An 18,917-nucleotide genomic window follows, 5' to 3' on the forward strand; every position below is an offset into this window, starting at 1 on the left:
ATAACTAATCTGTCACCCTTCCGCTCCCACAGAAGTTAAGAGAAGTGACTTCAAAGCTTGGCTTTGCTACTTTGATGTCTCATTTCCTTCAATACAGTTTTCTTGGGGTTCCTAGTGGCTCAGATGGTAAAGAGTCTGCCTGCAAAGTGGGAGACCCAGGTTCAATCCCTGGGTTGGTAAGATACCCTGGAGAAGGAAATGGCAACCCACTCCACTATTCTTGCTTGGGAAATGCCATGGATGGAAGAGCCTGGTGGTTATAGTCCATGGGGTCGCAAAGAGTCCAACACAACTGTAAAATGAGGATAATGATATTTACCCCCTAAATTATTGTGAGGGTTAAGTGAAATAATTTATGTAAAATGTTTGGCACAATTGGAACATAGTAAAAATTGAATAAATGATTGTTACTTAAATGGCAAATATGACGAGGTACTCTTTTAACATTTTGGTAAATGCAGAGTACCACCTGATACATGGTTCAGAAATGGATTTCACATGGTGATTCTGAAAGAAAAAAAGTGATGTGCCCTTACGTTTTGTGTATAATTAACCTTCTTAACTGGTTATTGAGGAAGAAGCTAAAAGATAGATTTCTTTTAAGATTCAGTTGGAGAATGAATAATGACTAGCTTGACAGAATGGAAATTTTTACTGTTTTAGACTGGCCTGGATTTAAGAACTGCCCCAAACATGAAGACTTAATATTTACTAGAGATAAAAATAAAAGGAAAAAATTTTACTAGTAATCTTATTTCAGAGAGATGTGCTCAGGAAATAATGAACTGGTAGTCTATAATATGGGCCACAACAAGGCTTTGATTCTGACTTTTAAATTATGTGATACAAATCTTTCCCTATTGTTTAATAACAGTGGATTTTTTTTTCTTGTTACACAAGCTATTGACATAGCCTAAATCACTTAATGACCATGATGTAACAGACTGGCACTCCCTTCGTCCTTACTTATACCCAGATGATTTGATTATACAGGAACATTTTAACCTACCTTCATAATATACCTGCAGTATTTGTTCCTGTGTGAATTTATATGCCAGTTTCCCTTAAATGTCCTAACTATAAACCTAATCTTTAAAATGGGGGTTCTTCTCCTTTTGCCTGAGTTTGAAGCTGATCTTCTGTGTTCTGTTTTCTCTTGATAGCTTAGTGTGCTTTCCTAATCATTGTAGACTCACAAGACCATCAGGTATTTGAACAGGAGAGAACCTTGAAGATTTTCAACCTCTCTTTTCTCATTTTTTAGATGTGAAAACTACGACCCTGGCAAGTCAGTCGTTTTCATCAGTTTCAGAGTAGAGAACTGATTCTGGGTCACGGCTCTCAGCTTTGTTCCTGGTTTATTTCTCCTCAACTCAGCGTCTTTCCATTTCTCTGGCTTTTGGTATGATTGTTTCTTTCAAGTATATAAAAGTGTGGTAAAATCAGATTTGTTCATTTCTTTCCCTAGAACAAGCCTTGGTATGTGAGTGGAAACACTGGTATTTCCAGGTTTTAACCAGTGAGGTGTGGCACACTGGAATGTGGATGTGCCCCTGGATCTGGTTGTATTCATTCCATTGTGTCTTTAGTGTTGTGACTCGTAAATTGAGTATAACATTATCTACATTTTTAGTGAACATTTGCATGGAGAAATCACGTTTATTTCTCCTTTTCGACTGCAATATGACTTAGATGAAGTACTTCAGGATTTTACATATTCTAAATAGGTTTTTGAAAACCTAAAGTATTGAATAATACATTAGATACTGAAGAACCAAAACTCATTATTGAGCTTTAATTGAAGAGAACCATTATGAATGTTAATCTGATATTCTGGGAGTTGTAAGTAGTGTTTAACGATAGTATGTTTCACATTATTGAAACAGGAAATCTATTTAACACAAGTAAAAGTAATTAATTTAGCTGAAAAGGAAAAGTAGTTGTAAGAGATGTCATCAGAATAATGTAAGACAGGCTCCCAGAATTATCTGTGTTTATCGAGAAAAACAGTATAATGGCAATTTGGATATACCAGAAGGACATAACCAGAAGCTACAATTTCAGGATGCATAATTGTGAACAAAGACATAATCAGAACCAAACGTGCATTATTATATATTAGGGAGAGGAGTGAAGTGAGAGGAATCTTAGATTTTTAGAAATATGTAGATTGTATCCATTTCCTTATTTCCTTAGTCTCTGTGTTTAAGCTTCTGCTCCATCATTCTGCTGAAATCACCTGAAGGAAAGTCTCCAGCGAATTACGATATGTCAAATCAAGGAATATACCTATCTCAAGGAATATGTCTATTGTCCATCTTCCTGGACCTACTCTCTTTTTAGTGTCCATGATGATGCCATTGTTAGTTTTCTTCTGCTCCTCCCCCTTCCTTCCCCTGTTCCTTGAATATCAATATCCAATATTCCAAAATCAGTCCTTTTCCTTTTCATACTATCAGAAATGATGAACATACAGTATGGACCAAATCACGCATGCCCATAACAGACATTGCTAATTGATTTTGACAATTTTCTCTGATCCTGAATGCTATCCTAGGATTCTCAGAAATACTTCGGGCAACAATCACATGATCAGAGTTTGCAGATGAGAAGAATCTTTTTATACAAGACTTTATAATTATTTTCAAATAAGTAAACTTAACATCTGCTCGATAATAAGAAACACCCAAAGGAACTGTGTTAGCTTTTATTTGGGATTTGAGGAGTTGGTAGCAAGTTAATCTATTAGGGTATTTTCCTCAATGTTATAAATTTCAATTCAATGGCTAGTGAGAATAAAACGTGATTTCTGTTTATTCCTAGCCAAGGTTAAAGTGCTGCTGTGCTGTGCTTAGTCACTAACTCGTGTACAACTCTTTGCAACCCCATGGACTGTAGTGGAACCAGGTTTCACTGTTCATGAGATTTTTCAGGGAAGAATACTGGAGTGGGTTGCCATTTCCTTCTCCAGGGGATCTTCCTGACCCAGGGATCAAACCTGTGTCTCCTACAGTGGAAAGTGGATTCTTTACCAGTGAGCCACCTGGAAAGCTCCAAAGTTAAAATAGTAGCATGTAATTTTGTACTGTACTTTGTAACTGTTTGAAATAATAATAAATCCTCAATAATCAGGGTTGCGGACTGATATGTTTTCTGAAAATTAATAAAGTCAACAAATCTCAACTATTTACTACAAAGATGCTTTCAATAAAAATTGTTATGAAAGTAGAAAACTTTGAGCTTGATTTTTCTCCTTCCTCATTTTTTAAATTTTATATTGATCTATGAAGAAGAATTATTAAGCAACAAGGAAGTATTTTCCACTAACGTAATACCGCCTGAAAGTTATTTATTTATATATCACCTTTACCAATTTTTCTGTATTCTTATAAAAACACAATAGTACCTAGCATACAGTGCTAAATAAATGTTAGCAGTTATATAATTGTATATTATCAAAGATGCTTGGCTTAAACTGAGGGTAAGAAGTGTACATTTTTCAAGGCATGTAATAATGTGATTCAAAGTGTGATCTATCAGCTCATACAGCATTTATGGCAGTGCACATTCAATTTCAAGGTGGAACAGGAAACAGCCGGAGAGGAGGGCCAGCTTGTTTATAATGGATCTATTTTCTGGAGCAGGTATTGGCCCCCCTTAGTAAATATTTGGGGGTTTTTAGCTACATGGATTTGTTGTGACTACTCAGCTTTGCTGTTACAGTGCAAAAGCGACCACAGATAATACATAAATGAATGGATGTAACTGTGTGCCAGCAACATTTTATAAAACTAAGTGGTGTCCTGGATCTGTCCCAAGGGATCATAGTTTATAGACCCCCTATTCACTATGGTGGTAGTCTTGGCGCTCAGTTAGTTTTTTTCACCCTGCAGGTTCTTCTCTCATCTTATTTTATTGTTTCATCCTCTGTGAACGTGTTTGTGTATTGGCCATTGCAATGTGATTCATTTTTAATGTGGACTGAACTTCAGTTTGCTCTGATGTAGGTAAGTTCTTTTGGACACTTGCCACCTTATCTGAGATTTGTTTTTCTTCCATCGAATATGGTTTATAAGCTGCATATTGAGATGGGAGCTACATGCAGTCTTTACTGGAAGACCTGAGCTCTGTGCTCTAATATAATATTGTGTTAAACATTGTATAATAAAGAGCAGACTCGTTAGGAATGTATTTTATTTTTGAACATATTGTCTCAGGCTTTAATTCAACTTCCCCTTTTTCACAGATCCCTGGAAAATGCTAAAGTCGGGAATGTTACCTCCTCCTGACATTGCCTGTGCACTCCTTTGTTTCACTAATCACCAGCTTTCTTTGTTGGGGTGTGAGCAATAATTTTCTGGATTTGTTTGATTCGAAATGTTAATTCAGTACTGTTTCTGGTAAGTGGGAATAGGATTAGAATATACTTCTCAATCCTTTTTATTTCTTTCTTAATATTTTTAGATGCCTCTTTTCAAAGTTTATGGCATAAGCTTAGATTCTTTCCTTGAATGGCAACTGAGGACTTTTTTTCCTCTTGCTATTCACATTGTTGTCTGTTTGTGAGGAGAATAGTATGGTGGTTAAAGACACAAGCTCTGCGTTTAGACTGCCTGTGATCCTATCTGAGGCCTACCAATTACTAAAATCTGTACTTCAGTTTCTACATCTATAAAATGTGATAATAATAGTATTTTTTCATAAATGTATTATGTTACTGAATAAGATAATATGTATACAGTTCTAAGAATAACACCTGGTACATACTAAGCACTATTTAAATTTTAAATATTATTGATATATGTTTTTGATTTTTGTTTTCTCAAATATTGGGATAGGTGATTTTGCTATTTGGTTTATTTTGCCATATTGACCTTCAGCTATACAATTTTTGCAGCTCTATAGTCATTCTTTATTAGAAATTAAACCTAAAAAGCTTACAACAAACTATTTATAATCACTTATGGACAGCAGTAGAAGCAGAAAGAAAGGGGCATTTAATATACTTAATAAATAAATAAATATGAATGAGGTAGCCTTGCAGCTCTGTTTGCAAATGAAATTGATTCATTTTCAGCTCCATGTAGACTTGACTTATTCTGCCAGCCTTGACTCACTTCAGACCATACACTTTCTACTTTGTCTGTTTGTCTCAGATCAACTCTCTTCCAAATCCTCTTTTCTGACCTTGTCTTTTGGCCACAAATTTCCTTTCCTCATCTCTTGCACCTGGAATGATGTTGGTTCCACTTTTCCCATTATTTCCCCTGTAAAGGAAGCCTTTGTGCTCCTAGCTCTAAATGGCAGAGAGGTTGGTCATTGCTTGCTTATGTTTTCACCTAGAGTTTTAGGTATAGACTCTGCCTTTCCTTGGGCTTCCCTGGTGGCTCAGCTGGTAAAGAATCCACCTGCAATGTGGGAGACCTGGGTTCAATCCCTGAGTTGGGAAGATCCCCTGGAGAAGGGAAAGGATACCCACTCCAGTATTCTGGCCTGGAGAATTCCATGGACAGTATAGTCCATGGGGTCACAAAGAGTCAGATGCGACTGAGTGACTTTCACTTTCACTTTCTGTCCTTCATTAAATTTGAATGTGGTGAACGGATTCTATCCAAATCAGGGGCACTGGCTCCTTAGAAATCCTTTAACTTGTAAAGATTAATGAAACTTTTTCAACTGGTTGCCCCGGGGCTAGGGATTTATGGATAGGCCTAGTTTTGTGCAGATTTTTTTTTTTTAATTCCTACAAGAATCACAAAATATTCACTTAACATCCAAATTCAACATATTTAAAAACAGGTAAAAAACTGTACAGTATTTGATTACTCCTGGTTCTTTTTAAAGATGGTAGTTTCACTTCTCCTGAGACTTTCATTGTCTCCAAAAGAGAGGAGTCCTTGCAATTTTGGATAGTTTTGGCTTCACTCAAATGGCACAGAATGAGATTTCTTTTTCCATTCCAAGTAACTGTATACAAATTAGGAAAAGTGATAAGGCAGAAGTTTGGCCTCAACTTCATATTTCAAAGTTAAATCATAAAAGGCCTTTCTAATTTAAGTTAAAGTTTTTTCTCTTTAACTTTTAATTTTGTATTGGTGTATGCTGCTGCTGCTGCTAAGTCACTTCAGTTGTGTCTGACTCTGTGCGACCCCATAGACAGCAGCCCACCAGGCTCCTCTGTCCACAGGATTCTTTAGGCAAGAATACTTGAGTGGGTTGCCATTTCCTTCTCTTGTATTGGTGTATAGCCAATTAATAATGTTGTGATAATTTCAGGTGAACAGTGAAGGGACTAGGCCATACATACAATATGAGGTGTTTTTTTTTTTAAGATTTTGGGATTATATTGCAACAAACTGAAAATAATTCTGTTCAATAAAAGCAGCATCGCTGGATGGGATGCACAATTAATTTTTTGATAAAGTGAAGATCAGCTAGAAACACATTTTATCTCAGTCTTTGATGAAAATATTTCTCAAAAATGTACAGCCATTCTCCTACCTTAATATTGAACTTGTGAAGATTATCTTGACTTGGCGCTGACCCCAGGACTTCGTCTAAAAATTAAAGAATATCTTTGATAATAGTTTGTTTTTGTTTTCTTTTAAAAATAGACTTTTTCCATGAAAGAAATTTGTTTATTGAGTTCTGATTAATTGAGGGCTTGATATTTTTCTTAACTCTTGTTTATATGCTACTACAGATGAGGTGTAACCATAATATTTGGTCAGTCTGAGTTAAATGGCTCATGACGTCAATTACAAAAGTCTAGATCTAATATTTCCACATTTCTGTGTAGCCAGTCTACATGAGAACCATATGATGAACCAGATCTTTTAGTCATGTCTCAGTTCAGTTCAGTCCAGTTTAGTTGCTCAGTCGTGTCCGACTCTTTGCGACCCCATGAATTGCAGCATGCCAGGCCTCTCTGTCCATCACCAACTCCCGGAGTTCACCCAAACTCTTGTCCGTCGAGGCGATGATGTCATACAGCCGTCTCATCCTCTGTCGTCCCTTTCTCCTCCTGCCTCCAATCCCTCCCAGCATCAGAGTCTTTTCCAATGAGTCAACTCTTCGCATCAGGTGGCCAAAGTACTGGAGTTTCAGCTTTAGCATCAGTCCTTCCAAAGAACACCTAGGACTGATCTCCTTCAGAATGGACTGGTTGGATTTCCTTGCAGTCCAAGGGACTCTCAAGAGTCTTCTCCAACACCACAGTTCAAAAGCGTCAATTCTTTGGTGCTCAGCTTTCTTCACAGTCCAACTCTCACATCCATACATGACTACTGGAAAAACCATAGCTTCTACCATATTCATATGACAAAAAAGGAAAGAATGGTAGCATGCTTCTTTAAACCAGTTAGGCAATATTTCAGATTAATTCTAAAAATAATATAACAGACCCCTGTGTTACCGTTGTCCAGATTTATCATAGGATTTGAGGACTTCTAAATCCTGAAAAAAGTAAGTGTAAAAGGTGAAGCTGTCTCCCTCCCCTTCATAGTCTCCCTTTCCCTCTCTCCTTTGAGGTCATTATACTGAAGATAACATATGCATCCCATATTTACTGCTGTACAGTAAAATTACCCCTAATTCTTAGTGATGTAAAACAACAACCCCTTGTTATTGCTCATGAGTGTACAGGTCAGCTGGATGATGCTGCTGACCTGAGATGGGCTGGGCTGATCTGACCTAGGCTTGCTCATGTGTCTGTGGTCATTTGGCAGGTCACATGGGTTCTCGTTTGTCTTACTACAGCTCTACTCTTGTGTCTAGTGGTTAGCTGATTGTAGCCAAGGGAGATAGGGCTGACTGCACCATGGAGTGCTCATCACTCAGCAGGCTAGACCAAGTTTATTCTCTAGATACTAGGAGGTTCTGAGAGGAAGAGTAGAATGGAAGTGCGTTTAGCCACTGGCAAACTATCGCTTCTACTGCATTCTGTGGGTGAAAATGAGAGTCACGATGACATGAGATTCCAGGGGTGGGAAAACAGACTTCACTTCTTGGTGGAAGGGGTGGTAAAGTCACACTGTAAAAGTGGATCTCTAGGAGGGGTGGGAAGTTATGGCTATTTTTATGATTCACTGCAAATCATGTATTTTTTCTATTTATGTAGATGTATTTATATTTTATTTTTATAAGAATTAGCATAGTTAAAAAACTCATTAAATATATGGCTTTATAGATAGTTTTTAAAAAAATTGTAATTGTGTTTTTGAAATTTACTGTTTTGATAAATTTATTACATCAATACTTATCTATACCTTCTCTTGCTGCTGGGCATTTGAATTATTTTCCATTATTTTTTGCAATCACAAGCAAAGCTGCAATGAACATGCTGTACACAGTGTTGTGTGCATATAAGAGGGTTTCTCTAGGTTAGTTTCTAAAAATGGATGGATTGTGTGGTACAATACATGCATTTTCAACTTTATTGGGTATTGTCAAATTGTTGTCCAAATTGTTGCACACCATCAGGGAGTATAACAGTTTCATTTCTCCTACATTCTTATGAATTACAGTTTGTATTATCAGACTTTATATTTTGTGGAGCCACTAGGAGAGTATCATCATTTTAATTGCATATTCATTCAGCAAGTTTGAATATATTCCGTATGTGTCAGACTTTATTTTTCTGGGCTCCAAAATCACTACAGATGGTGACTGCAGCCATGAAATTAAAAGACGCTTACTCCTTGGAAGGAAAGTTATGACCAACCTAGATATCATGTTCAAAAGCAGTGAATTACTTTGCCAACAAAGGTTTGTCTAGTCAAGGCTATGGTTTTTCCAGTGGTCATGTATGGATGTGAGAGTTGGACTGTTAAGAAGGCTGAGCGCCGAAGAATTGATGCTTTTGAACTGTGGTGTTGGAGAAGACTCTTGAGAGTCCCTTGGACTGCAAGGAGATCCAACCAGTCCATTCTGAAGGAGATCAGCCCTGGGATTTCTTTGGAAGGAATGATGCTAAAGCTGAAACTCCAGTACTTTGGCCACCTGAGGCGAAGAGTTGACTCATTGGAAAAGACTCTGATGCTGGGAGGGATTGAGGGCAGGAGGAGAAGGGGACGACAGAGGATGAGATGGCTGGATGGCATCACTGACTCGATGGACGTGAGTTTGAGTGAACTCCGGGAGTTCGTGATGGACAGGGAGGCCTGGTGTGCTGCGATTCATAGAGTCGCAAAGAGTCGGACATGACTGAGCAACTGATCTGATCTGATACTGGCCAGATAAATTTCCTTTTCTGTGAATTAATTGCCCATTTGTATATTCCAACATTTAAATTTTATTTTAAACCTTAAAAGTGTTTCCATAAAATTGTTTGTTTTTTAATTATTTCTTATGGTTAAAATACATATAAATAGTGGAAACCAGTCCTTTTCCAATTATATGTATCATCTTTTAGATGTTGGCATTCATTTTAAAGTGGTTTATTGTGTCTACTACTATACAGATGCTTTTATATAGTAGTATAGTCAAATATTTCTATATATTCATGGTTTGTATGATTTTTTGTCCTGTTCATAAAAACTTTTCCTACCAGGGTGTCATAAGCATATTTTCCTGTATTTTTCTCTTAAGGTTTAAGAGTTTCTGTTTAGTTTCTTAATCAGTCTGGGATCTCTTTTGTGTGTGATGTAAAATAGGGCTCTAATTTTATCTTTTTCCAACTAGAAAGCCAGTTGTCCTGGTACAAGTTATTAAATATATAATCGTTTCTTTCTCAATGATTTGTGATGCTAGCATGTCATATCCCGAGTTCCTATGTCGATGTACATTTATTTCTGGGCCCTTTGTTCTTTTTGATTGGTCTCATTTTTCCATCTCTGCACCCTTTTGCATTGATATGCCCTTTTAATGGCTGCAGCTTTACAATAAGTTTCCTGTTCAGTGGGGATAATATCCTTTCTCATTCTCTAATAAAATTATTTGGCCCTTTGCTCTTTTATATTAAGTTTAGAAGCAGCCCTTTAAGTTAAAGGGTGGAAAGTTCCATATAACAAGAAAAAGCAGAATAAGGTAAGAGGGATTAAGAGTGGAGGGGAAATTTATAGCCTTAAATAGGGTGATGAAGATAGGATTCATTGAGAGGTAGGTTTTGAGGGAAGACATGTAGGAGATAAAGAATTTAACCAGTTATCTGGGAAAGAATCTTGTAGGCAGAAGGAACAGTCCTTACTAAGATTCTGAACCAAATGTGTCAGAAAGAACAAGGAGGACGGTGAGACTGAAGCAGAGTGAACAAGGAAGAAGCTAGTAGGAGTCAAAGTCAAAGCACTTATGGGGGCAACTGAGAAAGCTGAGCGCCAAAGAATTGATGCTTTTGAACTGTGGTGTTGGAGAAGACTCTTGAGAGTCCCTTGGACTGCAAGGAGATCCAACCAGTCCATCCTAAAGGAGATCAGTCCTGAATATTCATTGGAAGGACTGATGTTGAAGCTGAAACTCCAATACTTTGGCCACCTGATGCTAAGAACTGACTCACTAGAAAAGACCCTGGTGCTGGGGAAGATTGAAGGCGGGAGGAGAAGGGGACAACAGAGGGTGAGATGGTTGGATGGCATCACTGATGCGACGGACATGAGTGTGAGTAAGCTCCAAGAGTTTGTGATAGACAGGGAGGCCTGGCGTGCTGTAGTCCATGGGGTAGCGAAGAGTCGGATATGACTGAGCGACTGAACTGAACTGAAGCCATTGTAAGGATATTGGCTTTTGTTTTGTATGTGGTGGGAAGTCATTACAGTTTTTTTTTTTCCCCTAGGCAAGGCTTTATGAGGGCCCCTGCTACGGGGGAGCCTGGTGGGCTGCCGTCTCTGGGGTCACACAGAGTCGGACACGACTGAAGCGACTTAGCAGCAGCAGCAGCAGCAGCTACAGCAGGAGTAGTGAGAACAAACAAGAAGGTCCCTTGTGTGCTCACTCCCTGGGGGAGGGCGAGCTTGTTCCTCCCGTGGGGTGAGGGTAAGAGTGTGTCCAGGTGTCAGGCAGAGGAGTGGCTTAGGTGTTTTGCCCACCCCTCTAGCGGGGTTGAGTGCAGAGGGCATGCACTATACCCTGCTTTTGCTCCTAACATTCAGTTTTTGCTCCTGGCTCTTCAGAAGTGGCAGCAAATTTTTTTGGTCTTTTGGTATCTTTTGTCCGTAATTTGCCCCATGCTTCTCCTCAAGCAACAAAATACAAAGAAACTGTATGGGACTAAAAATAGCTGCATTGTAGAATTTCGAGTAGAGTTGTGACACAACCTGAATAAATTTTATAAGAATTACTCTGGCTTCTGTGTGGAGAATAGAAGGCAGAGAGTAAGCACAAGAGCAGGAGACCAGTCAGGGAACTATTGGCAATAACCCAGGTGAGAGGTGTGGTGGCGTGGACCCAGGTAGTAGCAGTCTGGGTATGACAAGTAGCTGGATTCTGCCTCTGTTTTACAGGTAGAGTCAACAGGATTTCTTGATGGGTTTGGTGTTGGGATATGAAGACAGACAGGAGTTGAAGATGACTCCAGGGGTTTTGGCTTGAGCAACTGGAATAAAAAATTGCTATTACCTGGCTAGGGAAGATTGGGAGGAACAGTTTTAGGGAAAGATCAAAACTCAGTTTGGAGCATTCTGAGTTTGAGATGCCTATTAGATGTTTAGGAGATGAGTCTGGAGTTCAGGGGAAAGGTTCAGAGTGGGGATGTAGATTTGGGACTCGTTAATGTATATCTGGTATTTAAAATATAGAGACCAGATGAGATCATCTAGGAAGTGAGTATAAAGACAAGTGGTTCAAAGACTAAGCTCCCAGATAAGTCAAAGAAATACATACAAGGGACCTTTTCGAGGAAATGGAAATGTTCTAAAACTGTATGGCAGTGGTGTGGTTGTGCGACTTGGTAAATTTACTGAAAATCTTTGAACTGTGCACTTAAGACATGAAGTTTGTGCATAGTCGCTCAGTTGTGTCCGACTTTTTGCCACCCTGTGGACTGTAGCCCACCAGGCTCCTCTGTCCATGGGGATTCTCAGGGCAAGATTACTGGAGTGGGTTGCCATGCCCTTCTCTAGGGGATCTTCCTGACCCAGAGATTGAATCCAGGTCTTCCACACTGCAGGCAGATTCTTTACCAACTAAGCCACCAGGAAAGCCCAGTGAAGTTTATGGTATGTATGTTATGTCTCACTTTAACAGCCTTATTAATATATATTTTTTTTAAAAGAAGTCAAACAGATTAGAAGGAACTAGTAAAGGCTATTTGAGGAGTGGCCAGTGTTAAGGGGAAAAAACCAAGGGAAAAAAAAACCAAGAAATTGTGGGCAAACCAACTCACTATAACTTCATTTATATTTGTTTGTTCTTCCCTGTATTATTTCTCTACTGTATTTTTTCACAGCTAAAGTTGGATAAAAGAAATGAAAAGTCATTTGACTATATTCTTAATACATGTTCACACCCCTGTTCTGCCAGCTTTTTTTTTTTTTTTGGTTCTAGTAGCAAACTTTAAAGTTTTGCTAGACAGGATTTTCTCCGCTAAAGAATTGATGATATTGGAGAACAAAGGTAAAGATGAGGGGAAAAGCTGACTTCACACAGAAGAATCTTTGCTAAGATGAGCTCTGCAGGTGTAGAAACAACAATGTAAAATGAAGTCATCTGGTCCTGAGTCCCGAGCCCTGGGCATTCTCCACAGGGGTTGGTGGTGGGCTTCTTGGTAAGGTGAAAAGCAAAGTTCACAACGGGTTAAAATGATGTTAAACAAATGTGAAAATCCTGTGGCTTTTCATGCTGTGATATGGAGCCTAAGACATGTGGGTCATACTTTGTGGCTTTAGGAACTGATTGTGTAAGAGGCAATGGCAGATGGCTATCTTCTAATATAAGGGCTCTGGTCGCATTATGCAGAGCAGTGTAGGGTTTAGTCATCATCCTGTGGAAGCCTCCCCTTTATTTAAAGGGTGTGGTGTGTTGCAAGATGCATGAAGTCATTTCTTAGAGGTGTACTTAATAAGGGAGGATTAAACAGAAGCAAATACAGTTCTCAGGATCAGAAGAAAAACTTGTGAGCAATTAAAACATATTTTAATCGTTTTTTTCTTCATGCTGAGAAATTATGTAAAAATCTGAGGCCCAAATAAGGAAACTGAAAAATTAACTCAATATATTGAAACATAAAATGTAGTAGGTGAGGGAGTAACATATCATAGATAGCAAATGAAATCAGAACAAATTCATGCCAGCCTTTTATATCTTCTACTAGTATGTTTCTTGAGGATGAAAATAAATCGGCTAAAGATCTCGAGTAGGAGTTGGATAAAATACCTATGATAGATTGGAGTTTGGGGCATTTTGCCTTCACTGCTGCATTAGCATGAAAGATAATTATTTGTTTTAGCACGTCTCATCCAAAAAGCTTGTAACTAATATATGTGGATCATTTTGATTAGAAAAAACACATTATTTTTTCCTAATAAACTACAGCTTATTAGACATGGCTAATCCACAAATCACAGAAAGCTTTTAAAATTACTCTGAACACATTGCCATTTCATTTTTTTCTGGTGAAGAGGACCTACTATCAGGAAGGAGCAGGCGAGGTGGTCCACTGGCCTCTCGGGAAGGAGTTGGAGGGATTAAAAGGCTCAGCAGTGTTTCTAATAGAATGGTGGGAGTTGCAGAGAGCGGGTTCCCCTGGCGCGTGGTGAGTTCACTCCTGTTTCTGTAGCTGAGAAAGGGACAGTCGCCGAGAGGCTGCCCAGAGATGTGGCCCTTGGTTTACTGAGCAACAGTCCTTCTAGTGGCACTTGACTCATAAGTAGAATGTCTCCTCTGTGCCAAGCCGTAGGAACAATGAATAAACTGTCCTGTTGTGCAGGCTGCTGCTGACCACGAGTGAGTCGCCTGAGGCCGTCAGTGAGATCAGGCAGCCTGAGCAGCCGGATGGATGGGGATGGATGGGGATAGTAGCCGTTTGCTCACGCATCCATTTAACACGTTTTACTGTGTGTCATCTAGATAGCTTGGTAGTAGATGCTGAAATGTAACCATGAGCTAAGTAGACATGGATCCTGCCTCCATTAGTTTAGTAAACTGATACAGAATTAGAACCTGTGCTCAGTATAAAGGAGAGGCACAGGAGTCGGTGATAGAGTGTTACGGGGTGGGGTGGAATGGAGCTGAGGGAGTAGGGTGGTTGGGGTTTAAAAGGAAAGAGAAAGGGAGCGGTGAAATGGTCTTCTGGTCCAGCAGTTATGGTGGCATTGCCCAATTTTCCAGGAGCCAGAGGCCTGCCCTGAAGGAGCAGGAGGCCAAGAAGCAGGGCCACTTTGAGAGTGGAAGCTCCCCTGGGCCAGTGGCAGAAGGAGCATGGGGCTGGGAGTCGGGTGGTGCTGGTGAGGGGGTGGGTAGTGGGGATGGAGGTGAAACCCGGTCCTCAGAACAAAGCTAAGGTTCAAATGCATGGGGCAGGAGGGAGTGCTGTCATCCACGCAGCCTCGGGGATATTATAAAATGAAAACAGCAATTATATGCTTATTTAGAAACAAAACCAAGCCTTAACAAAATCAGCAGTCCCCCCTCATCCACGATTTCTCTTTCTGCATGTTCAGTTACCCATCGTCAATTTCAGCCTGAAAATATGTGGAAAAATTCCAGAAGTAAACAATTCATAAGTTCTAAATTGCGCACTGTTATGAGTAGCATGATGAAATCTCTCGCTGTCCACTTCATCCCACCCAGTGTGTGAATTGTCCCTTTGTCCAGCATATCCAGTCCTTTAGTCACTCAGTAGCCAGCTCTGTTTTCAGCTCGACTGTCTCGGTGTAGTAGTGCTTGTGTTCACGTAACCTTCATTTCACTTAATGCTGGCCCTAAAGCAAAGACGAGTGATGCTGGCAGTTCAGATACGCCAAAGAGAAACTAAAGTTCATTCTTCAAGTAAAAAAGTGAAAGTCCAGATAGAAATAAGTCCCAGTGTCTCTCTCCCTAGACAGGGCAGGATCAAATCAGATATACCCTTACTCTTGGGTTATCATTTTCTTTAACTCATCACGAATCACCATCCTTCAATTAGCGCATTTATAATACATTTCCCTTTAAAATGACCAAATACTTGGCTTTGTGGCTCTGTAAGGCAGTTTTAAAAAGTCAAAAGTAAGCAATGACTTGAAATAATTTCTTTAAAGAAAAGGAATAAAAAGTTGTAGCTGTTGTTGAGTCCCTCAGTTGTGTCTGACTCTTTGTGACCCCTTGGACTATAGCAAGCCAGACTCCTCTGTCCTTTACTATCTCTTGGAGTTTGCGCAAATTTATGTCCGCTGAGTCAGTGGTGCTATCTAACCATCACATCCTCTGCCTCCTCCAGTGAATATTCAGGGTTGATTTCCTTTAGGAGTGACTCATTTGATCTCCTTGCAGTCCAAGGGACTCAAGAATCTTCTCCAGCACCACAGTTCAAAAGCATCATTGTCTTTTTAATTTTAACTCTTCACCCCCCTTTCTTTCTTCACTTCCTTCCCAGCTTTAACTGACTGCTATTTTTATGTAGGTATTTGGTTGGTGATGGACAGGCGTGCTGCAGTCCATGGGGTGGCAAAGAGTCGGACACGACTGAGTGACTAAACTGAACTGGACTGCAAAACTCAGTTGGGATGTTTGCCTCTTTATTATTTAAATATTGTACTGTGCTTCCATCTTTGGCTTGTATTTTCTCTCTTATTTTTCATAATTTGTCTCAAATCCCTTTGATACCTCAGGCCATTCAGGACTCCCACCCTCTCTCCCTTTTTACTTTTTGAATTACTGAATGAGGTTTCACCAGTCACTCCTTCTTCCTCCACAGTGGTTGTGCACCAGAGTGGGGTTGGACTTTGAAGAATTCACTGGTGCTTGAGTGGCAGCTCTCCTGAAGGGCAGTGGTTATCTTGTGCACTTCTCATATTACTCAGATGCAGAGTGAGGGCATAGTCTTTCTCATGTTTTATTGACAGATTGAAGTGATAAAGATTAAACAGTTTCCTCAGGAACAATGAGTCAATGATAAAGTGTTTTGCCAATTATCTATTCATTAGAAGTTGGTCCATTGCCAATATTCTTCTTCTATAATAAATCTCAAATAAACATAATAAATACTCTTGTAAACACAAATAACAGCTTTGTGAAGATCTCAGTTGCAGGCTCTTGGAAGGGGTCCCTGTTGCTCTGTGCTCTATCCCCCTGAAGCACCCTCTTTTTCTCAACAGGCTCAGATGTTCAACCTGACTGCTCTCCAGCCAAGTCTCCCCTCTAAGCTGAGATCCTGTGAACTATTTCTCCTCCCCTTTAACAAACGAAATATCAGAGATTAGAGTTTCCCAAAGGTTACTGAGCACTTAACTTATTCTACATGCTTTGCTTAAGGTCTCTGCTATTATCTCCAGTTTATTCATATTTAATACCATATATTTAAGGCCTGATTCAATCCCTGGGACTGTATCTCTTGGTCTTCTTGTTCAAATGTATAAAATCCCATAGAATATGCCTTCAGTTAACGTGTTTCTGGTTTAGATGTCTTGACTCTTGGTTGAAGTCAGTTCGATTATATCTGGACCCTGGATATTTATGTGTGGCATGATGGGAATGTTGTCTAAGGGCTGGATGAAGCCTTCTCTCCAAACATCTCTGGATGGTTCACTGCAATAAATTATCTTCCTTTCTCCCCAAGAAGCCCACAAAGAAATTTCCCTTCTCTGTTGGCAATGCTGGATCTATTTCTGCTGCAAGGCATGAGGTTGTTTTATAAACTTAAAAATAGCCTCTTCCTTTTATTCTCATTCTTCTGTTACTCCACCCCGCTGTTTGTTTTATCCTTGTTTCTTCTCTTAGCGAGTTGTATTTGCTGAAGGATACAGAAGTCCCACCATGGGGGTGGGGGGCAAGGAGGTGGGACTATAAATTGGAAACAGCTGCAAAATGGAGGGAGGTGAGGACAATGCTTTTGTCTAATTAGAAAAACAAAACCATTTCAAGTTTTCGATGCTCAAATGGCCTTGCTTATTAATCACCATCACAATGCAAATAATAGTTAACAAAGTGCCATGTGGTTTTACATGTATTAAATACTATATGATATTTAAAACATGTTCTTCCTTTTTTTTTTTTTTTAACCTTCACTTTACAGGTGAAAAACCTGAGGTTAGAGTTTGTACAGGTTGCCCAAGGCTACGCTGGCAATAAATAATGCAGCAAGCTTCAAACCTAGGTCAGGATAACACCCAAGTCCACATGTGCTGATTCTCTGCATTCAAATGTGAGAGGTCCAGTGGGAAGAATTTGTTGCTATAAAATAAAACATATATGATAAAAACACAAAATCTGTGCAGCCTGCTGTGTTGCAGTACAAATGTAAACGGAGCACACACAAATGGTTCTAATCAGTATCACTCTTATGCAGTCGAACCACTTTTTTGCTGCTTATTTCCTCATCTTGCTAGTTTTCACATATCCCCACCCGCTTTTCCCACATGCCTAGAAGGTCATTTCCTGTCCTCTAATGATGTGCGTGTAATGATGAAATCAGAGGGTCCCTATGTTTGGGAGGTCCTGGGTGTCGCCAGCAGTTCCTAGTTCATCCTTTCTAAGATCGAACTGTAAATAATTATCATCCCTATCCAAATGTATTAGGTTTTTCATGCTACCAGAATTTTATAGTGCAGTGATTTAGAGGTTGAGCTTTGGCATTTCATAGGTCATTGTTTTAGATTTGTTCTCTGCCATTTTCTAGTTTTGTGACCTTGGCTGTATGCTTTCTAAATTTCAGTTTTCCTCTCTATAAAAGGGATATAGCGAGAGTACTTGGTGTGGTTATTAGGATTAAATGAACTAAAGCTAAAAAGCACCTAGTACAGTCCTTGATGTAATAAACAATAAATGTTAGCTGGTACTATTAAGAGTAAAATACTAATTTCATACTTTTCTTTATTATGCAGTGAGAGAACACAAGAAATGGCTTAATGAATCCTCTGAACTGTATAATATTAATTTAGATTGTTTACAGGGACAGTACAAAGTTCTATAAATCTTATAACTTTTCTAAATTAGGAGACTGAATATATTAGAAATGGCATTTAGATGGATTCAGTTCATTTGTTTTTTGTATTTGTTTTATTCATCTTCCCCCAGTTTTAATATGCTGCTGCTGCTGCTGCTAAGTTACTTCAGTCGTGTCCGAATCTGTGCGACCCCATGGATGGAAGCCCACCAGTCTCCCCCGTCCCTGGGATTCTCCAGGCAAGAACACTGGAGTGGGTTGCCATTTCCTTCTCCAATGCATGAAAGTGAAAAGTGAAAGGGTAGTCGCTCAGTCGTGTCCGACTCTTAGCGACCCCATGGACTTTGACAAATAAAATAGTATATACTATATATTATATATTACAGATACAATGTGATTTTTAACAGCCATAAATTCATGTTGTTTTTTGTTCACATTTATTAAGGTTTAGTTGACAAAATAGTAAGATATTTACAGTGTACATCATGATGATTTGATATACATGGTAAAATATTAACCACAATTAGGTTTATTAACACCTTGTCACCTCACCTAATTACCGTTTTGTGTGTATGTGTGATGAGAACGTTTACGATTTATTCTCTTAGCAAATTTCAAGTACACAGTACAGTATTAATAACTTTAGTCACCATGCTGTATGTTACATCCCCAGAGTTTATTCATCTTATTATAGCTGAAGGCTGGTACTGTTTGACAGCATCTGTCTGTTTTCCCCACCCTCTAGTAACTAATGGTCTACTCTCTGTTTCTATGAGTTCAACATTTTTTAAAATTCCACATATAAGTGGAATCATGCAGTGTTTGTCTTGCTCTGTTATGTCTTATTTCACTTAGCGTAATGTCCCCCACGTATATCCATGTTGTTGGAAATGACAAGGTTTCTTAC

At 39.1% G+C, this 18,917-nt stretch overlaps 1 long non-coding RNA gene across 1 annotated transcript; it reads left to right on the forward strand.

Moving 5' to 3' along the window:
- The first annotated feature begins 1,103 nt into the window (after window positions 1-1,103).
- On the forward strand, window positions 1,104-18,424 carry LOC132342493 (uncharacterized). Its single transcript, XR_009490903.1, has 4 exons — window positions 1,104-1,402; window positions 3,894-4,007; window positions 4,247-4,400; window positions 18,142-18,424. It is a non-coding gene; the product is annotated as an uncharacterized lncRNA (long non-coding RNA).
- The last annotated feature ends 493 nt before the right edge of the window (window positions 18,425-18,917 follow it).

The sequence above is a fragment of the Bos taurus genome, chromosome 16 (assembly GCF_002263795.3).
Source record: "Bos taurus isolate L1 Dominette 01449 registration number 42190680 breed Hereford chromosome 16, ARS-UCD2.0, whole genome shotgun sequence".
Classification (NCBI taxonomy): domain Eukaryota; kingdom Metazoa; phylum Chordata; class Mammalia; order Artiodactyla; family Bovidae; genus Bos; species Bos taurus.